Here is a 23,926-nt window from a genome sequence, read left to right as displayed (position 1 = left end):
CAAGGAAAGACACACAGCAGCATGTGGACAACGTGTGTGGCTGTGCTGAACCTGAAGAAAGGAAAGCTGAAGTTCAGCTGTGACCGTACCTTCCCTAGAATAGTGTGACCAGGGCTGAAATCTCAGAAAACCCAACTTCACCAACATGTAGAAGTTGAAGACAGTTTTCTTGTTTACTTTTTTTAAAAAGCTCAATCATATACATATGCCCACAAACAAAGAGAAAGAAGTTATAATTTTAATGATTGGGAAAGATTTTTAAAAGACTTAAAATACTAAAGCTTTCAAGTGAAAGACATCAATAAATGGACTGAGAACAGGCAGATAAATCAATAGCATATATTCTAAAACTAGAAAGAAATATGATAAATAAAACTTCAAAGAAATTATAAAGCTCTGTTACCAAATATTAGAAAAGAAAGTGATCAAATATTTATTGGGATATACAATTATGTGGATTCCTAAGAGATTATGGAACAACAAGAAGAAACTTCAGAAAGCTAAAAAGAGAAATGAAATCTATAAACAAATAAATCAGAGTAAATATAAGCTACCCAAAACTTTGACCTTTCCATACATATTTAAAAGCTAAACTTGATCATTATACAAAAAAATGAATACATGATAGCTTCTCTAAAGTAAGTAATTATAGATGAAATACTCTAGAACAAATACCAAATGCATAGCAAAATATGAGAAAAACTTTCCAATACATCTCAATGTTGACAGACACAGACCTGGCATAAAATACACACACACACACACACACACTAATCATCATTATGGTTTTAAAATGTCATCTTTTTCTCCCTTTTAAGTCAGTACTTTGCTCACAGATTCATTTTTTGTTGTTTGTTTGTTTTGTTTTTTAAATTACTTTGATACAAGTCTTTCACAATAGGTTCTTTTTCCCTTCCCACCTTTAATCCTATTTTCTGAGCCTTTTCTAATTTGGGACTTTTACTTAAATGATTTCTACTTTATTTAATTCAAGGAGTCATCTCTTTTTGTGATCTTGCCTTCAATTGTAACTAGATCCTCCCTCTTCTGCCTTTGCTACAGGTCCTTATATATTTTGAAGGGTCTGCAGGAGATTGGATCTCCCATGTTTCTGTAGTTTCTTAGACATATCTTCAAACCAGCTGATGTCAATATCTGTGCCATGAGTCAAGGACAGATGGACACATTTACCATACTAAAGGGGAACTTTTTAAACACTCACTCATTTAGTATAGGTATTCTCTTAAACTTGAACCTTCTTTCATCTAGAATCATCTCAACTTCAAGTATGCCTTAATCCTTCCTGCTTCTCACCCTGGAAAAGCTGTTCAGCCCCTTAATCCTCTTCACTGATTTCTGAGTTATTCCTAGAACTTATTTTACAGAAAGGTCCAGGACAGCCATGTTCACTCCTTTCCTCCTTTCCTGGTTTATTAGTTGATCAGGTAGATTAGAGATGTAGATGTACAGATATATTTGTGTGTATTTAAATAACACATGACAAATTTACTTTAAAACATTATTGCTTTTATATAAACCATTTTACAGAATCTTTTTTTCAAGGCACAACATATTTCTCCCATACACCTATCTAATTCTTTTTTAATATATAATTATATCTATTACCATTTACTGAATTATAAATGAGGGAGAGGGTCAATGAAAGGGCATAATAAAGAGAGTGCCAGGCCTGAAGTCAGGAAGACTCATCTTTATGAATTCAAATCTGGCCTTTTACTAACTATGTGACCCAAGGCAAGTCATTTAACCCTGTTTGCCTCAGTTCCCCTTCTATAAAATGAGCTGGAGAAGGAAATGGCAAACTACTCCAGTATATTTGCTTAAACAAATGCCTCAAATGAACTCATGAAGAATTGGACACAACTGAAACAACTTAATGATGCCAACAAAGCTCTTTTGGCCCCAGACCAGACCTTTTAATCTTTTAGTCTCTCTCAGAGCTTAACATAATGCTTTGTAAATAGGTACTTAATAAGTTCACATAATTGTTGAATATTGAAAAGCATGTTCTGACCACACTGAGATGCCCAACAGAAAGCAAATAATAATAATAACAATAATAATAATAATAATAAAATGTGTTTACTCTTTGTGCTACCATGAAAAAAAAATCAACAACAATATGCCTGCATCGGATAAAAGGCATCAACCATGTTCCCTAAAACATCAACATTATTCAAGCGCATAAGCCTAAGAGAGGTCATATTGTTTCTATATTTATTGCCACTAATCCCACACAAGGAAAACAAGTGATAGGTCATCAACAGACTTTGTATTTAGGTTATTTCTTACTGTGTAAACGACATGTCATAAGTATTTAAGAGACTAGAGGTATGCTCAGCTATTCTTGCCACTTACAAAGATTATGAAAAAAAAAAAGTTGCGAGGACCATGTTTAGTCTGTGCACATGGAGGAGTGCTAGAGATTATATTCATTTGGTTTGGAAAGTGGACTGGTAAAGATTCAACCATTTTCATCTTATTAGTATTTTTTGACCAAGGAATCAAAATAAAGGGCTGACATTAGGAATGCATAATCAGTCTCCTCATCTGTCTCCAACCTATTTAATTATATTCTGCCTGCCACAGATTTCCATTGTGCTTTCAGTTGGATAAGGTACAGTGTTCAAACAGCTGTTGTCTTTCACTCCAGAGGAGAGAATGTTTAAATTTGGAAATTTTGTACGCGGTACACGTAATTCATTCAATGTCCTGATGTCTTTCAAGGATAATAGGAAATGAAATTTTTACTTAATATGATATAATACTATGCCACTGTTTTATTTTCACAGACATTGATTCTACTTAAACATTTCTCTTCTGTGTTTTAAAGTAAAATATCTTTTTAATCATGGGAATGAATAAATCTCCATGTACTTAGGATTCTATAAAAAGAGTTGTACAAGAATAGATAGAAATCTGGGTTTAGAGTCAGGAAACGTGGGTTCAGATACTACGTACAAAGCATTAGTTTAAGCAATGAACTGAGATCCATTGAATTGAAATTTCTTTGCAACTCCCACTTATTAGTATAATTTCTGCCCAATGGAGCATCATAGAAAAAACATATCCCCTCTTCCATATGAGAAATATTTGATTGACACTATCAGATCTAACCTTAGTCTTTTACTCTGTGTCAACACTCCCTAATTCTTTCAAATACTCCTCAAGTGACCCAGTTTCAAGCTCATCTGTCATGTAAGTCACCCTCCCCTGGACTAGCTGGTCAAAATTCCTTTTAAAATATACTCTACAGCATATTTTTACACTTTTTAAAATATGTCAATCAGGAATAACGATTTACTATCCTCTTTAAAAAAAAACACTATTTGTTATATGAAATATTTCTCAGGAAGGGGGAAGGAAAGGAAACTGTTGATGATAACGATGCTGACATGAGAAACAGAAGACATCAATGTAAAAAGGCTTATTAAAAATAAAATTAAAATGCTAGCCAGAAATGGACATTATATGCAAAATGTGGTCTGACAAACTCAAACTAAAATGCAATTATTTCGCATTTCATGCCTGGATTGGTCCAAAGAAGCAGTATAATCTAATTCCTTCATTTTATAGATAAGGATATTGAGGAAAAGAGAAGAAATATCTACCTTGCCAATATATTTAATGACAGAGTCAAGAAAACAACTGAATCCTACTGATTTTTAGGTCAAGGATCCTTTCCTTCTGTGAGCTAGAGTAGAAAAGAACTCAGACTCCATCAAGGAAATCCCCCACTTCTTTTTTTTTTTTTTTTAGCAATCAGGGTTAAGTAACTTGCTCAAGGTTACATGGTCAGTTATTTCTGGGTGTGGTGCTGAGTGTCTGAGCCCGGGATTCAATCTCCAGGTCATCCCGACACTGGAGCCGGTGCTCTTCCTCGCTGAGCCACCTGGCCTCCCCTAAGCAATTGGAGTTAAGTAACTTGCTCAAGGTTACACGGCCAGGTGTTTCTGGGTGGGTGCTAAGTGTCTGAGCCCGGGATTCGATCTCCAGGTCTTCTCAACACTGGAGCAGGTGCTCTTACTCGCTGTGCTACCTGGCCGCCCCATCCCCCACTTCTTATAGACAACAAAACTAGTTCTCAGGGAAATGAAATAATTTCCCCCAGTGTCACACAGATGCTAAAGCAATAGAAATGGGATTTGAATCTGACTCCAGAGTCAGTGGTTTTTCACTGCCTCCCAAATCAAAATACTCCTCCAATGTGGCCCTAAGGATTATTATATATTATGTTTCATGGTTACAAAATCTTTTAAACTAATTATGGGCAGAGATCTGGCTATCCCTTAATATGTACCTAGTAGTAGATACCTTGCTGTTTTATATGTCCAGAATCATATTGGATACTAGGAGCCTTGCACAATAAAAATACTTCCAAATTTGTCACTTCTCGTGACTCTAAATACATTGATCAGCAAGTTTTTGCTAAGCACTTACCCTCAATTCTTGGATAGGCACTATGGGAGATGAAATAGAGGAAGAAAACAAGAACCTTTCCCATGAGGAGCCAAGGTAAACAGAGAATTTATTCTATACATGCCACAATCCAGTATTGTGTGTGTGTGTGTGTGTGTGTGTGTGTGTGTGTGTGTAAGTACAACTTTCTGTTACCAGATCAGCTGCTACCGGGGCCCTTTTCTATTATCCCCATTTTACAATTCATATAATGAAGTTATAATGTTCAAACTTGCTGATCATTTCAGAATTGGCTGTGGAATAAAACTGAAAACTCCTGTAAAACAAAACTCTATTAAGTCCAAATGGATTTAACAGTCAAAATGAGACAGAAATAAGGTAATTTAGTCAACTGTAGACAGCATTTCTGTAAAGAAAATTCTGACGGGCTTTGGTATTAATATCCACAAACATACTGTTACAATTCGGGCACATAGATTGTTTCCTAACTACCTTTGATCATTGAATGTTGGTTAAAAAAATGCAAGAGTTCTTTGTTCTTTCACCCATGGGACTTAAACACAGACAGCTTGATTTATCCACAGGCTTCAAATTTATCTTTCCTAACCAATAGAAAGTGGCACAAATTTCAAGGAAAAAAAAAACACAGAAAAACTATTCTAACACTTCCAACTATGGATGTGCAAACATATATGCATATGGATACACACACAAATCACAAATGACTTTTCTTCAGTTGTCTTTCTATTGTTTTTCTTCCCTTCAGTTAATCATATACTACCCAACCATTTATGTGTAACGTATATTGCCATCTCTTCCTTGAGGTCTTCAGGCCCCATGAATAACTCTCTTCTTTGTATGCCTATTTTTTTAATATTGTTAGTAGAATTTTGTTTTTTTGAATGGATCATTTGTGTATGGCATTCCCTGAACCTATGCAAATTAGCAAATTATCTATGACTTATTGTCTTGCATTGTATAGGAGATGTGGGTCCCCCAGAAGTTGAAAGATTTGTCTTAGGTCCTGTAGGAAGTATCTGTCAGAGATAGGGACTCACACCTCAGTATTCTGAATTTATACAGTTGACTGTATTATGGATGTCCCATGCTGTTTCTCTGTGGGCATCGTATGTACAATGATAGATTCCCAGCTCTAATTTTTACTTATTACTCTGTAATTGTTTTACATATTTTGCTTTTGTTTCCTCAGAAAAAATTGTAAGATTGCAAAGTTGCCGTTTGATTTCCACCTAACTTCTAATAAAAACCTGTTTACAAGAATTAAATGAATCAATCAGTAAATATTTATTAAGTGTCTCTTGCTTCCTAAGCACTGGGGATACAAAAAGAGGCAAAAGACAGTCCCTTTCCTCAAGGAACTTACTAATAGAATGTGGGAGATAATGTGGAAACAAACGTATACAAAGCAAACTCTCTCTCTCTCTCTCTCTCTCTCTCTCTCTCTCTCTCTCTATATATATATATATATATATATATATATATATATATATATATATATATATATATATACACATATATGTATATATATAGGATAAGTAGGAAATCATGAAGAGGGAAAACATGGGAATTAAGAGGTGTTTGAGGAGGTTTCTTGTAGAAGGTGAGATGTTAGTTGGGTCTAAAAGCAAGCCAGAAAGAATGCCTGGAGATAAGAGATGGAGTATCTTGCTCATGTCACAGCCAGGATGCCAATGTCACTGAATAGAAGACTATGTACTGGGGAATAAGGTTTAAGATGACTGGAAATATAGGAGTGAGATGGTTATGAACAGCTTTGAACATCAAAAAAAGCATTTTATATTTGCTCCTGGAAGCAATAGAAAGCAATATATATTTATTAAGTATAGGGCTGACATGAATAAATGAAAAAAAATCATTTATTAATCTCTTATTACACGTAAAGCTGTGTGCTAAAAACTGAGGTATGAACCAAACAGTGGAAAAATTCCCTATCAAGGGGCTCAATTCTAACAGGGGAGATACAGTGTATAAGAAGCTGTTCCTGTATATCAGATAGAAAGTTCCTATAATCCTTTTGGCATGGTGGCAAAGCAGGAAGAATAAAAACACATAAAGAAAACTATAGACCAATTTCCTTAAAAAAATTGATGAAAAAATAATTAAATGAATACTAGCAAAGAAATTACAGAAATATATCACAAAGATCACAGAGTATGAACAGGTGAGATTTATACGCAAAATGCATGGTTGGTTCAACATTGGGAAAATTATCAGCATAATTGACCATATAAATAAGAAAAAAAAAACAAAAATCAAATGATTGTATCAATGTATACAGTAAAAACATTTGACAAAATGCATCATTCCAATTAAAACACTAGAAAACACAGGAATCAATGTCACCTTTCTCAAAATTATAAATATTATCTATCTAAAACCAAGAACAAGTATTTTCTGTAACAGAAATAAACTTGAAGCCTTCCAAATAAGATCAGGAGTGAAGCAAGAATATCTATTATTGCCACTGTTGTTCAATATTATATTAGAAATGCTACCTATAGTAATAAGACAAGAAAAAGAAATTATGAGAATAAAAATTAGTTATGAGGAAATGAAGCTATTATTCTTTGTAAGTACTATAATAGTATATGTGAAGAAACCAAGAGAAATAACAAAAAATGTAGCTGAAACAATCAACAACTTCAGCAAAGTTGTAGAATATAAAATAAACCCACACCAATCATTAACATTTCTATATACTATCAGTAAAGCCCAAAAGCCAGAGATAAATCCCATTTAAAATAGTGAGAGACAATATAAAATACTTGGGAGTCCACCTGCCAAGAAAAACCCAGGGATTATATGAACACAATTACAAAATGCTATTTTACATAAATAAAGACAGATCTAAACAATTGGATAAATATTAATTTCTTATGGGTGGGCTGAGCCAGAATAATAAAAATGGCAATTCTACTGGTTAGTTTATTTATTCAGTGCCATTCCAATCAAATTACCAAAGAATTATTTTACAGGTATTGAGCAAATAATAAGAAATTTATTTGGAAGAAGAAAAGGGCAAGACTAGCAAGCAAATCAATCAAAAATGTGGAGGAAGACAGCCTAGGATTTCAAGATTTCAAACTATATTATAAAATGGCATTCATTAAAACAATCCAGAACTGGCTAGGAAATGAAGTGATGTATCAGTGGAATAGATTAGGTATGCAATACATGGTAGAAAATGATCATACAAATCTTGCCTTTGATAAACACAAAGATACAAGCTTTAGGGTAAGAAGGCACTATTTCACAAAAATTGCTGGGAAAACTGGGAGACAGTTTGACAGAAAGTAGGTATCAACTAACATGTCACATTGCACAACAAGATAAAGTCAAAATGGATAAATGATCTGGACATAAGCATTTATATCATCAGTAAATTAAGGAGCATGGAAAAAATGTACCTATCAGATCTATGGATAAGAAGAGAGTTTATGACTAATGAAGAGATAGAAAGGATCACAGGATGCAAAATGTATAATTTTTATTATGATATTAGAAAGCTTTTGCAGAAATGAAATAATGCAGCAAAAAATAGAAAGAAAAATAAAACTTGGGATCTAATTTTTTAAAATACATAGGGCACTGAGGCAAATTTATAAATATAAAAGCCATTCCCCATTTCATAAGTGTTCAAAGGAGATAAACAGAAGAAGAAATCAAAGTTTTCAATAGTCACATGAAAAATATTCTAAATCACTCTTGATAAAAGCAATGCAAAGTAAAGCAATTCTAAGTTACCACCTCACACCTATCAGATTGTAAAACATGACAGAAAAGAAAAATGAGAAATGCTGCAGGGGATGTGGAAAAATTGGAAGAGTAATACTCTTGCTGGAGCTGTAAACTAATCCAACTATTTTGGAGAAGAATCTTGAAATATGACCAAAGGGTTTTAAAACTCGGTATACCCTCTGGCCTAGAAATACTACTACTGGGTGAACATCCCAAAGACATCAAAGAAGAGGGGGAAAGGACCTATTTGTACCAAATTTTTCATAGTAGCTCTTTTTGTGGTGGCCAAGAATTGGAAATTTATGAGATGTCCATCAATGGAAGAATGGTTAAAAAAGTCTTTAAAGTATTATTGTAAGGATAATCAACTATGAAAGATTTAACTACTTTGATCAAGACAAAGACTCAAAATAATTTCAACAGGCCCATCATGAAAAATGTTATGTACCACCTGAGAGAGAATTGATGAACTCTCAGTGCAGAGTGAAGCACACTTTTCTTTTACTGTTTTTATTTTATTTTGCTTGTTTTCTTTTGCAATATGCCCAACATGAAAATATATTATCCATGACTATATATCTATAATCCGTATCAAATTACTTGCCTTTTCAGGGAGGTAGGAGGATTAAGAGAAAGTGAGATAAATTAGTAATAAAACATAATATTATGATTAGTAAATGATTTACACTTAATTGGGAAATGATGATTAAACTGTGTGTGTGTGTGTGTGTGTGTGTGTGTGTGTATAATGTGAAATTTTGTCAAGTACTTTAATGATACTTACGTATACTATGTTTGTGATTCTGGAAATAATAATAAAATAGCCATGTTTAAAAAGAAATTTAGTTGTTTTTTTTGAATGAGCTGGTCTTGAGAAAACCAATTTTGGAACACTATGAAGAAAAATTATTTTAAAATGTTTAAGGACAATGTTCACTGAAAAACTTAAAAAGAATCTCAGAGTACCAATATTGAAATAAGCTACCCATCTCTTGAAAGGGAGATGATTGATTCAAGATGATAAAAGAAAAATACATGTTTGGAAGTGGCCAATGTGGGGATTGGTTTTGCTTGCCCATTTGTTGTATGCATACTTTTTACACAAGTTATGTTTTTTTTTCTTCTTTTTTTTTTCAATTGGAGGAGGAAGTAGGTGGGAGTCCCAGCTCATTCACTCCCAAAAGAGAAGAGAACAGAAGGAAGTTCAGAAGGAATCAGGGATAAGAAGACCTGCTTTAAAAAGTTACATACTAAATATTTTACATATTAAAAAAAGAAAAAGCAAGCAGTACATAACAGAGAATTTTAGTTTTATGTATAATCTTTTCCTGTTATATAATGTATGTGGAAATGCTAATTCTATTGGGTACTTTTTAAAGTTTTGTACTGGAAAATAAAAATAAGGAACAATCTTGTTTCTTACTGATAAATGCTTCCTCAAAAATTAGATATGAACAGGGGGCAGACACAAGATAATGGAGTAAAAGCAAGAATTTGCTTGGGCTCCTGCTCCAACCACCTCCAATATCTGTAAAAAAATTATTCTAGGGCAGAGTGGAAACAGGACCTCCCTGCGGCTCCAGCTCCCACTACCTCCAATGCATGTAAAAGGGGACTCTAAACAAACTTTGGAACTACAGAATACACAAAATGACACAGAGAAGCTAACCTCCTGCTGAGGACAGCCTGGCAGGCATGCAGGAATAGGCCAACACAGGGGTCTGGGAGCCAACCCCAGCCCCACACTGAGGTTTTAGCCCCAGGGCAGGCCTGAACAACCACCAACTGAAGGGACTCCAGATCACCAACAGCAGTGCTGATCCAGAATTATCAACACATACATGCTAAGGACAAAGTGAAAGGTCAGTGCAATGTGGACTTTGGGACCCAGTAGTTGGGAGTACATTGGCTTTTACCCCTGTGGCGAGAAGCCACTAAGGGCTTGGAGCAGCCGCCAGCATGTGGCAGTTTCAGCTCCTAGCCTGTAGAGTGTAGGGGGATGAAGTGACCAGTCTGAGGGGCATTTGCCCATGCTTTAACCTGATTAGACCTAGATTGAGGTCTAGGGTAGAGATCCTGGGGACTCTGACCAGCTTGCTAGAGTGTGTGGAGGCTTCAGAGAGGGCACCCAACTAATACCTCCAGCAGCTGAGAAAACCCCAGCATTTGGAATGAAGCTCCGCAGTGCGGTATCAGAGTCCTACTATGGCAAAAAGCCCAAAAGTCAAGAAATTGAAAGGGAAAATGACCAGGCAAAGGAAGCAAACCAAGCAAAGCAATCCAATATTAGACTCCTATTTTGAGGATATAAAGGGTCAAAGCATGGAACAAGAGGAAGACAGTGAAGTCAGAACTCCTGCATCAAAAGCCTCAAAGGAAAATAAGAGCTAGTTACAGGCCATAGAGGACCTTAAGAAGCAGATAAGAAAAGTGGAGGAAAAATTGGGAAGAGAAATGAGAATGATGCAAAAAAAATTATGAAATGAGAGTCAACAGCCTAGACTGAGGAAAATTATACCTTAAAAAACAGACTAACTCAAATGGCAAAAGAAGCTCAAAAAACAATGAGGAAAAGAATGCCTTAAAAAGCCAAATTTGCCATATGGAAAAGGAGTATAAAAAGCTCACTGAGGAGAATCATTCCTTCAGAATTAGATTAGAGCAAATGGAAACTAATGATTTTATGAGAAATCAAGATGCTGTTAAACAGATCCAAACAAATGAAAGAATAGAAGGCAATGTGAAATATCTCATTGGGAAAACCATTTACCTGAAAAATAGATCCAGGAGAGATAATTTAAAAATTATTGGACTACCTGAAAGCCATGGTCAAAGAAAGAACCTAGAAATCATCCTCCAAGAAATTCTCAAGGAAAATTGCCCTGATGTTTTAGAATCAGAGGGCAAAATAGAGGATGAAATAATCCACCAATCACCCCCTGAAAAAGATTCCAAGAAGAAAATTCCTAGGAATATTATAACCAGGTTCTGAAATTCCCAGATCAAGGAGAGAATATTACAAGCAACCAGAAAGAAACAATTTGAATATCGTGGAAACACAATCAGGATCTGGAAGCTTCTACACTGAGAGATCAAAGGGCTTGGAATATGATATTATGGAGGTCAAAGGAGCTGGGATTAAAACCAAGAATCACCTACCCTACCCAGCAAAACTGAGTATCATGTTTCAGGGGAAAATATGGTCATTCAGTGCGATAGAGGACTTTCAAGAATTCTTGATGAAAAAACCAGAGTTGAATAGAAAAGTTACATTCAGATACAAGAAGCAAGACAAGCATGAGAAGGTTAACAGGGAAAAGAAATCATAAGGAATTTATCAAAGTTGAAGTATTAACATTCCCACATGGAAAAACAATAACTGTAACTGATGAAACTTTTCTCAATATGAAAATAGTAGAACGAAATATATATGTCTATATTGGAGGGTATAAAGGTGTATGAATACATATGTGAATGTGTGTGTGTGTGTATATATATATACATATATATATATATATATATATATATACAGGTATACATAGATAGATGGCACAGGACCAATTTAATAGGAAGGGATGATACTTAAAGGTGAAATTAAGAGGTGAGACAGGAGTATAATGAGAGGAGATAGGGAGAGACAGAATGGGGTAAACTCTCTCATATAGAAGAGGCAAGGGAAAACTGTTACAATGGAGGGGAAGAACATGAAGCCAAAAGGGAGTGGGTCATACTCATTCTCATTGAATTTGGCTCAGGGATGGAATGACATACACACTACATAGGTGTATCTCACCCTTCAAGACAGTAGGGGGGAATGGGATGAGAGGGGGCATGATGAAAGGGAGGGCAGGCTGGGGGGGAGGGAAGTTGGAAGCACCCACTTTTGAAAAAGGATGGGATCAAAGTAGATAATAGAATAAGTGGGAGGTGGGATAGGAGGGAGGAAAATATAGTCACTCTTTTACAATATATCTACTATGGTAATGTTTTGCATTAGCTACACAAGTACAACCTATACTGAACTGCTTATTTTCCCAGTAAAGGTGGGTGACAAGGGAGGAACGGAATGAATCTGGAATTCAAAGTTTTAAAATCAAATGTTTAAAAAAAAAATATATATATATATATATATATACACACACACACAGACACACACACGTGTATATATATATATATATATATATATATATATATATATATATATATATACGCTATTATTAATACTATTTTACATGTAATTGGGAAATAAGTTATACAGGCACTGGGGCATAGAGATCCATCATGCCCTACTGGAAAAGTGGAAGGGGGTATGGGAGAAGGTATGGGAGAGAGCATATTGGAGGAGGGGTTATCCGGTGGGACTGCTATTTTGGGGTGGTGGGTAGGGGAAAAATGGGGAGAAAATTTGTAATGCGAAATCTGGTGGAAATGAATGATGTATATAAGAAATTAATAAAGGATTTGAAAAATGAAAAAAAATTACTCTAAATATATTTAAGTGCTACAAAACCCACAAAGTGAGAGAGAGAAACAAATCTTCTTGTGAATGCAGCTTTTCAGGCCATAGGGAAGGGTCTATCATACCAGGCTGGCAGCAGAGCATAGTCCCAAATGAACTGTGTCATCACAGACACGCAGCACAGACTGGTCAGAGCAGATTTCAGGGGAGTGAATCACTTGCTGCTGTTGTAGTTTCCAGACTTCTCAACCCATAAAAGCCAAAAAGAAAGTAAAAGATCAGTGGGGAACTCTTTTGATACTGGGTAAGAGAAACTATGGTCTGTCTCCTGCCCAGGGACAGTGGAGGTAGCTACAGCTGCTGCTGCTGCTGTAACTGCCTCCTGAACTCCAGGCCCACAAATCATGGGGGGGGGGACCCAGGGACTGTCCAGAGGGTAATTTTAGGACTCTTTTTTCCTAATGCTGAGGCAGGATTATCTTGCTTTGCCCTGCTTGGATCTGAGTCACAGGCTTGGGTGACAGTGCTAGGATCACTGGCATGGCAGAGATTGAGAAAGCTGTGGACGCAGCATCCTTCTCACAGTTTTGAGGCAGATGCCTAGAAGAAACTGACAACAGCTGCACAAAACCCCAACAATTTTGGATACAGCACTCTCCACTTTGGAAGTAGAGTTCTACCATGTCAAAGAGCTCAAAAGTCAAGTAATTGGCTGGTAAGATGAGAAAACAGAGGAAGCAAAACCAAACTATAGAATTCTTTTTGGTGACAAAGAGGGTAAAAACAGAACCAGAAGAAGACAACAAAGTCAAAACTCCTGCATCAAAAGCCTCCAAGAAAAATATGAATTGATCACAGACCATGGAAGAGCTCAAGAAAAATTTTGAAAATCTAGTAAGAGAAGTAGAGGAAAAATTGGGAAGAGAAATGAGAGTGATGCAAGATCAAGAAAAAACTGTTAAAGGAGACCCAAAATAATACTAAATGAAATAAGACCTTAAAAATAGACTAACTCAAATGTCAAAAGAGGTCCAAAAAGTCAATGAGGAGAAAAAATGCCTAAAAAAATCAGAATTTGGATGGAAAAGGAATTTCAAAAGCTCACTGAAGAAAATAATTCCTTCACAATTAGATTGGAGCAAATGGAAGCTAATGAATTTATGAGAAATAAAGATACTATAAAACAGATCCAAAAGCATGAAAAAATAGAAGGCAATGTGAAATATCCCATTGGAAAACACCCTGACCTAGAAAACTGATACAGGAGAGAAAACTGAAAAATTATTGGACTACCTGAAAGCCATGATCAAAAAAAGAGCCTAGATATGATTTTTCAGGGAATTATCAAGTTAAACTGACCTGATATTCTAGACCAGAGAGCAAAATAGAAATAGAAAGATTTCACAAATTGCCTCTTGAGAAAGATACCCAGAACAAAACTTCTAGGAATATTATAGCTGAATTCCAGAGTTACCAGGTAAAGGAGAAAATATTAGAAGCAGTCCAGAAGAAACAATTTGAGTATTATAGAAACACAATCAGGACAACACAAGATCTAGCAGCTTCTACACTGATGTATGAGAGGGCTTAGAATATGGTATTTTGGAGTTCAAAGGAGCTAGGATTAAAGCCAAGAATCACCTACCCAGAAAAATTGAGTATAATACTTCAGAGGAAAATATCGATATTCATTGAAATAGAGGACTTTCAAGTATTTGTGATGAAAAGACCAGAGCTGAAGAGAAAATTTGACTTTCAAAGATAAGTATTAAGAGAAACATGAAAAGGTAAACAGAAAAGAGACATCATAAAGAATCTATTAAATTTGAACTACTTATATTCTTAAATGGAAAGGCACTATTTATAACTCATGAGACTTTTCTCAGTATATATATTTTCTCAGATAGCTGAAGGGAAAATACATGTGTGTAGATATATAATATATATGAATACATACATACATGTATGTATAGGAGGGTGTATGTGTGTATAACGTATGTGAGTGTGTGTATATGTATGTACATGTATACATAGACAGAGGGAACAGGATGAATTGAATATGAAGCTATATCTAAAAAATAAAATTAAGAGGTTAGAGAGGACTTTATTGGGAGGAGAAAGGGAGAAATAGAATAGGGTAAATTATCTCACATAATAGAGGCAAGAGAAAACTGTTCCAATGGTGGGGAAGAGCAGGAAGGTGAGAGGGAATGAGTCAACCTTACTGTCATTGAATTTAGCTTAAAGAGGTAATAATATACACACTCAATGTATCTTACCCTACAGGAAAGTAGGGGGGAAGGGTATAAGAGGGGGATGATAAAAGGGAGGGCAGATTAGAGGAGAGGGTATTTAGAAATACACATTTTGGAAAGGGACAGGGTCAAAGGAGAAAAATAGAATAAGTGCAGGGCAGGATAGGATGGAGGGAAATATAGTTAGTCTTTCACAATATAACTACTACGGAAAAGTTTTTTGTAAAAACCTATATTGAATTGTTTATCTTTCCAGTGGAGGTGGATGAGGGGGAAAGAAGGGGGGAAGTAAAATTTTTAAAAACAAATGTGAAAAATTAAAAAAAAATTTTTTTTACATGCAACCCGAAATATGATATACAGGCAATGGAGTATAGAAATACAGCTTGCCCTACAAGAAAATAAGGGATGGGGGTGAGGGGGATAAAAGAGAGGGCAGATGGGGGAAGGGGTAATCTTGCTATCTTTGGATGGGGGGTAGGGGAGAGATGGTGAGAAAATTTGTAATTCAAAATCTTGTACAAATGAAGGTTTAAAACTAAAAATAAATTAAAAAACATTTAAAAAATAGTTCAGCAATAATATCTTGTTGCTGCCAATCAAGTCACAAAGCTCCTATGAATTTTTAAAGCATGACCTCCAGCATAGGCCAAAGTTACATAGGGCACGTGTCACCCAATACAGAAAGACAGACTTTGATATATAGAAATACTTTATTTTACCCATTAAATTTCTATTTTATTGTGTTCATCACAGCATTTTAGAGTTGGAAGATACCTCATCTAATCTAAATGACACTTGAAAGAAATCCCTGAGAAATTATATCTGATGAAAGTTTAGTCTGTTACTACTAGAAAACCAATACTAATGTCTCAACTACTGAGTCATAGTTTCGGTATATAGCCCAATGCTTTACATTCCACCAAAACTTTATGTTCTTGTTTCACCTTCACAGACCCAATTGGCTTTGCCCCTTGTTAGGTAGCCTCATTTAGCTAGAAGGGCAATCATATTTTCACTCCTGACAGAAGCTGGAGAAGCAATTCCCTATAGCCTCAGCTTACCCTCTGCCCACACTCCTAGACTTCTCCGTCACTTATCACACAAATAGCTTTTAATTTGACATTATTTGCATATTCATAAATTATTAAATATTCTGTGAATTCACTGAGTTGAGACAAATTTCCTAATTGCATCTTGTTTTGTTGAATTTCATGTGAATTATGTTTTCATTTAAAAAGATGTATTTTTGCATAAATATATATATATATATATATATATATATATACAGAGAGAGAGAGAGAGAGAGAGAGAGAGAGAGACAGAGACAGAGACAGAGACAGAGAGACAGAGACAGAGAGAAATAGAAAATACTGAAAATATGTAATTTTGGCCATTGCATTGTGAGTTATTTTGACCTAGATTACATGGACATTAAAGGGACATTTAAAACTGTGAGTAGAATAATGTAGTGACAAAATCAGGACTTTCTGCAGGGAAGATTAATGCCAGTCATGTGAATATTGGATTGGAGGGGGCAAAACCTAGAGGCAGGAAGACCAGTTAAGGGATGATTTCTGTATTACTGGAGGGTTGTAAAGAGCTACAGTAGTATCAAGGCAGCACAGCACAGTGGATGGAGAACTGGCATCGAAAAAACGAGTATCTGATTTCCAATCTTGCCTCCAAAATATAAAGGCTATGTGAGTTTGAGCAAGAGATTTAACTTCTCAACTCTCTATATTAATGAAACTCCAGATCTGGATTATTATTTTTTTTTACTTTGGAAAATATTTGTTAGTCTGTATAATTTAGGTTTGATAAACTAATGATACTTGTTACAATAAATTCATGATTTTCATTTCAGTGGGATTTCCCCCACATCAGAATCCAGGAGCTGCCCAGTGCCTTTTCTCAAATTGTCATTTCAACCTTTTCTTCCTGATCCCCAAAACACAGAAATAAGTTTCAAAATATCTATTATTCAGTTAAAGCAACCATATGATATGAATATTTGTAACATTAAATAAGCTACATTTGAGATTCTTGGACAAACACTACAATTACTTAAGGAAAAAAATATTCATTTAAAAATGTGCTAAGTACAATATGAACAAGTCACAATGAATATATTAACTTCACATCCCTTTGGAAATCAAGTGAGGGGAAAAATAACCACCACTTTCAGATACTGCTTTATAAAACCTGCCATGTAAAAGTGTTTTGAATATAATGTATATATCACAGAATTAAAACTCCATTCAAACAACTGATCTATTATTTGAAGTGAATTAAAAATTAGGTCATATGTGTTATTTCACTGCTAATTCAGAAGCATCACCAGACAAATACAATTGACTCTAGATGGGCCTCCATCATTCTTTATCTTGAAATTTTTAAGGTCTTTAAGAAAATCTTTAATATCAGTTTCCTAGAAAAACTGTAAGAGCATGCTGTTAAACCGGGCAAAGAAATTCATCAGGAACAGACCTATTACACTTAGAGCTCTTAGGTTTTCTAGAAGTTATACAAAGCAATTGAATAATCAGACAAAAGAATTTAACCAAAAGGAGATCAAAATGCAGAAAGACATATTCACAACAGATATTTGCTGGATGGATTAAAAAAATACATGATGAATGTAGTTCATAAAATCAAGTGTGCTTAGTAATGCACACCCACTTTATGTTACACGAAAGACTGAAGGTTGTAATTTGTGCATGCTTACCATAAACATTTTTACCTATGAAAGCTGAGGAGTATTTTCTTATCAATGTTCATTGCTATGATACAAAACAAATATGTGCAACCTGCAAGGTTTCTAAAATAGCAGTTAAAGTTTATTTAAGAAAGATGACACTATCTAATCAAAAACACAAAAGACAGCCCTTCCCAGAGTTTATAGCACAATATCCTCCACCAGCTTCTCCCTGGCTTTCTTCCCGGTGTGATGGCTTTGGTCCTTCATTCTGATTCTGTCTCCCATAGTCTAGGAGTTTGAATGATCTTTGCAACAAGTTCTTCAAAGGCACATTGTACAAACAGCATCTCAGGTTTTTGCACTAGCCTCTATAAAGAACATGGCATGCTTCTGTGCAAATTTCAGAACTTCATTTCTATTAGCATCAGTTTTCCTTACCAATTTTTTTGCCAACCAATAATTTACTAGGCTGTTTCCCACCTAGTATGCTTCCAATTTGTTTAACCAATTATGCAGCTTAACCAAAGAATCTCTTCTTGTGACATCGTACACTAATATGACTCTCTGTGCACCTCTGATATAACTAGACGTCAGCGTTCTGAAGCATACCTGACCTGCATTATCCCATATGGCAAGCTTAGCTTGATTTCCATCAACCAGCATAGTCTTCACCTTGAAGCCAACAGCAATCGTTGCTGCAAGCTCTGGATCAAAGATATCATCTGTGCATCCCAATCTAAGGCTGGATTTGCCCACCTCATTCTCCCAAAGATTAGTATGTTCAGGGTGGTCATCACATTCTCATCTGTCCTGGCACCTGGCCACAGCTCCTGAGCCAGCTGGCCGCTTTGCCCCCATGCTCTCTTTCCCTTTCAGGTCAGAAATGGAGGAAAGAAAGTTGAAATATAATAGTGAGAAGAGAAAGTAGAAAATTAATTATGGAATTATTGTGGAAGTAAAATGAAAAGATATGGTAATTGTTTTGATGTAGGAGGAGAGGATCATAAAGGAATCAAAGATTACATTGAAATTTTGAGCACATGCATTTCAATGAATAGTATTGTCATTAACATAAATATGGTATTTAGAAGGAATTCTATGGGAATAAAAGTTTTGAGGAGAAAATGAATAGTATAAACAAGAATGTGCATGTGTGTGTGTGTGTGTATAAAACTAGCATGGTGATAGTTTCAAATACACTAAATAAAGCTCATGAGAAGTATCTATTTGCATAGAGGACCTCATTTTTATCTGTTCATTAAAACTTAAGGACTTCTATTAGGTAAAGCTTTGTTGGACTGTTTCCAGTTACCATATATACTTGAAAGTAATAAAAGTGGTTTCTTTAAAAATCATCTATAATTCAGGCTTTTCACTAATTCACTTTAGCCTTCCTCTCAATTGCTTCTAATTAATGTGCTTTCACTGCAGTGCTGAGGGAATGGAGTAGATTTTCTCATGCTTTTACTCCATCCTTCATTTCTTCTTCTTCTTCTTTGCTATATTCTAAAATTGGTCTCAAATTATTTTCTGGTTCTAAAGACCAAGGGAGCATGATACCACATACTCCAATTGTTAAGGTTTGGAGTATAGTAAAGTTCACACACACACACACACACACACACACAGAGATACACTTTCTCTCCATACATATTCAATTTTACATAAAGAATTCTGAATGAAATCCATATTCACCCAAAAACCAGCTATGTTAACTTTACTGTGCAGTACTTGGCTTTCTCTCTCTGCTCCTTCTCCTTTGCTAGGTGCTCCATGGCCTCCCACCCCCAACACCCTCTCCAAAAAAGGAAAAAAAACCCTCTAATTGAAAGCAGAAGAAAAGAGACATGAGGACACCTGCACTGCTGAGAATCAGGGGCTTAGCTTGACCCTTCTAGTGCTGAGAGACCTTTGTTCTGTTTCACCCACCCACTTGCATATCAGGCACCATGTCTGGCTTCTGTTCTTTTGTGCTGGAGTACAATGAATCTACTCCTGGGCCTGCATGTTGCCCATCCTTTCCTGTATGTGTCCATGTCTGATGCCCATATGTCTGCCCTCTATATTCTTCCTCTCCATTCCAGCTAGGCCGCTCTGTGCTTGGCCCCTGCCCCATGTGTCGCTTCTCCCCCTCTTGATTCTCTGTCTCTGCCCTTGTATGTCCTTGAACATGTGCCTACCTCTCCCTCCATTGCTTCACAGCCTCCTTCCTGCTTCCCTCCATCCCTCTTTTCCCCACATCCACAAGCAAATTCACATTATGTAAAAATGTCTTTATGTATGGATCTGCATAATGGTCCACTTACATAAAGTGAGAACTGTCTTTATATGTGTGTGAGTACACACCCACAACCACAGATGCATGTGTGTGCGCGCACACATATACACAGAGCATCCCAACATTGTCGGTATAGCTTTAAGCTTTAATAACCAATCTCTAAGACTGGTATCAAATTATCTCCTGATTGTAAAAATTGATGGAGCTTGATTGCCAGGGACCTTTAACTTTCATGATTGGTTCTAGACACATTAAACAAGCCAGAAAGTCATGGATTAGTAAGTCAAGGGCCAGTACTTGATGCTACTGGTGTAATCACAAGAGCAAATAGAACTCTAAGGGAGATTTGGAGCAAACCAGTCCAACCCCATAATTTTACAAAAACTATGGATAAGAGAAAGGATGAAAACGACTTGTTCCACTGACATGAGTGACAATATGTCTGACATGGGTTTTGAGTCTAGCTTTTTCTAAGTAGAATAACAAAGATCTTTCTACTACACTGTATTGCTTCCCATTCACAGGATTTCCTGTGCCATCTCCCAACATTCCCCTATTCCCTATTTCTCACAACCTGGTCAAATTATGATTATCCAGAGAATCTGAAAAAAAAACTGTTCCTTTCTTTTGAATTTCAAGTGTATTTTCTGTACATGCAAACTAGACTCTTTGCACTGTGTAGGTGGTCCCTCAGTACAGAGCACGGCAATGTCAGTTAAATACAATATAAATTCCCTGTGTAAGAGAATGAAAAACTTTACTTGAAGGGATCATTGCAGATTAAATGAAAAAATCCATAATAATCAAAATGGATTAAAAATACTATTGAAAGGGGCGGCCAGGTAGCACAGTGAGTAAGAGCACCGGCTCCAGTGTCCTGATGACCTGGAGATCGAATCCCGGGCTCAGACACTTAGCACCCACCCAGAAACACCTGGCCGTGTAACCTTGAGCAAGTTACTTAACCCCAATTGCTTAGGGGCGGCCAGGTGGCTCAGCGAGTAAGAGCACTGGCTCCAGTGTCGGGATGACCTGGATCAAATCCGGGCTCAGATACTCAGCACCACACCCAGAAATAATAACTGGCCGTGTAACATTGAGCAAGTTACTTAACCCTGATTGCTTTAAAAAAAAAATACTATTGAAAATGGAATTTGAGAAGTTTATCTCCTTCTGCAATACTATTGTTCTTTTTTTTAAAATACCTTTCTAATTATACTTGCATATGTGACAGAATAAACCTTACCTCCTGCCAAGGTCCCAAACACATTATTCTTCAACAATGATTCATGTACAGGACTTGTCTTTTTTACTACACTCCAGCCTCTTCAAAGGCAATAACTGATTCTTATTTGAACTTATTATCTCTAGTACTAAATACAAAGCACAGACCCTAGAATGTAGAATGAAATATAATATACCATATTATATTGTATATACATATGTTTGAGATATATGCATATACACATATATGTTACATATAATTTTGTAATGAGTTCTATGGGACCTCTTAGAACTTAAATGACTTATCCATCTACATACCCAGTTTGGATTAGAGAAAGGACTTGAATCAGTTCTTCTGAGCTCAGAAGTCAACTCCCTATGTTCAAATGGACTATTTGTGCCCAACATGTGTTAGAACCTTCCGAGCTCATACTGGTCTGATCAGCCATAGCTGGCCCTATATCTTGACCCCAACATAGTGATATTATTTTGGTCCTCTATCAAAATAGATAACTAACTACCAGGCTGCATTACTTTGAGACTACTCTACCTGACATTACCCTGCTGTCCCCTATAATTTTAGCAGCATTTTTTTCTTCTTTCTTCTCTCCATTCTAATGGAGTCAGCCCCCTGAGGGTAGACACTATCTTTTTTTCATATTCATATCCCCTGGACTTAGCACATTACTTTCCACATAGTAGACACTTAATAAATGTTTAATGACTATTTTTTACTGAGTAATTCAGAGTAAATAAATATTTGCAAAACTGGGTTCATTTGAATATCCTTTCCCCTTCTATTTGCCTTTCACAACATCATGACTCAGTTCAAGATTTACCTCTATCATGAAAACTTCCCTAAAATTCTACTCCCATAGTGATCTTTCCTTAATGATAAATTCTAATCATACTCAAAAATCATCTTTATCATACATTTATTTAAAACATTAACATGGGGGGGGGGGCAGGTAGCACAGTGAGTAAGAGCACCAGCCCCAGAGTCAGGATGACCTGGGATCGAATCCAGGCTCTGATATTTAGCACCACACCCAGAAATAACTGGCCGTGTAACCTTGAGCAAGTTACTTAACCCCAATTGCTTTAAAAAAATAAAAATAAATAAAACATTAGCAGTTATCATTTATCTAGGATTTTACATATGTAATCTCATTGGATCATTGAAATAACCCTCTCAGTTGGACATTTTCCCAATCCCCATTTTTACAAAGGAAACTGTTTGTAAACTATGGGTATTAACGATTCTTTAAAAATTTGAGGGGATCCTTCTATGGGTCCATCAGAACTGTGATTTTTTTTTTACCTTTGACAATTCCTTTATAGTTACTTCTATTTCCTTTCCTGAGATTAGGTTGCTTAAGATCTCTATTAATTTTGTTGGTTTGGGCAGTTGATATTTTTTAAAGTTATTACTCTAGTTCTATGGTTTTCTTAGTTTTATTAGAAAGTAGGTATTGGGTCCGCTAGGTGGCACAGTGAATAGAGCAACAGCCGTAGAATCATGAGGACCTGAGTTCAAATCCTGCCTCGGACACTTAAAAGCAGCTGTGTGACATTGGGCGAGTCACTTAACCCCAATTGCCCTACCTTCCCCTCTCAAAAAAGCAAATAAAATAAAACAAAATAAAGTAACTATATCTAATAGGTGTTAATTGTCACTTTACTTCAGGTTTTGTTGGGATTTCACCTTGGTTATCTATTTTGTTGATGTGATATTCTGTCATCTTTTTAATCAGATTGACTAATGGTATTTCAATTTTATTAGTTTTTTTAAAAGAATCAACCTTAAATATCATTTATCATTTGTAAAAGTATTTTTCTTTTGTTTCCAGTTTATTTCTCCTCTAGTTGCCAATATCCCTTCTTTTGTGCTTATTTTAGCTTTTTTTATTCATTGACAATCCAATTTCAAAATATATAATCAATTATTTAATATTATATATATATATATATATATATATTCTATTTTGTTAATGTATTGGGCTCTGCTTTGCCAAGATCACATGGTTTCTAAATAGCTGAGGAATGATTTGAACTCAGATTTTCCTGTCATTCCCTAACTCTATCCATTACCTTGTATCACTATTTATGAAGAATTTTTAAGAGATTTAATTTATAAACTGTTGTCTACCCAAAGAATAGTAAGTCCCTCAAGGTGAATGACTACATATTCTTCTTCTTCTTTTTTTTTTTTTGATGCCACCAGTACAGTGAATGTCCTTAATAAGGGACAACTTTCTAATAAAATACATGGGAGACACTAAATTTGTAGCCTTCAATAGATGACAGAACTAGATGAAAAGAATGTGTTCTCATTTCTCCTTGACAGCTACTCCTGTTTGAATGGTCAACACCCAGGTTTGTCCTTTTCATTTTGCTCTCTGGCTCATTATCTCTTCTTTTTCTTCATTTTTCTAAGTAAATAAAAAAAAAGAACATAAGTTTTTAAATTCTATATACCCTGACTTCTTAGAATTGGAAAAAGCACAGTGAAAAACTAAGTATTAAGCCAAGAAAGAAAAAGGACAAGAAAACAGGTGAAAATTAAAAATAAATTTGTCAAAGAACTTTCTGTTCAAAGAGTAGATTGTAATTAAGGCATTCTAGCCAAAGACTCGCTCACCACTGGGAATCAGTAGAAATATTCTGTCTCTGCTAAGAGCTTATTGTATGACTATGGCCATGAGTAAGTCTTTGATAGTTTCTGTGACTTAGTTTTAAAATACTCACCTTATAAGCTTCAAAGTCTTGTTTGTGCAATAAAATTGGAG

The 23,926-nt window shown here is 35.6% G+C and overlaps 1 pseudogene; it reads right to left on the bottom strand.

Annotated features, from left to right (window-relative positions):
• Window positions 1-17,793: 17,793 nt before the first annotated feature.
• LOC138145278 (uncharacterized) lies at window positions 17,794-19,751 on the bottom strand (annotated as a pseudogene).
• Between the last annotated feature and the right edge of the window lie 4,175 nt (window positions 19,752-23,926).

The sequence above is a fragment of the Petaurus breviceps genome, unplaced genomic scaffold (genome assembly GCF_028583685.1).
Source record: "Petaurus breviceps papuanus isolate PSGF00001 unplaced genomic scaffold, PetGlider_PUasm1.0 90731, whole genome shotgun sequence".
NCBI classification, from domain to species: Eukaryota; Metazoa; Chordata; class Mammalia; order Diprotodontia; family Petauridae; genus Petaurus; species Petaurus breviceps.
The sequence above is the reverse complement of the archived record's forward strand: the minus strand, read 5'-3'. Positions and strand labels throughout refer to the sequence as shown.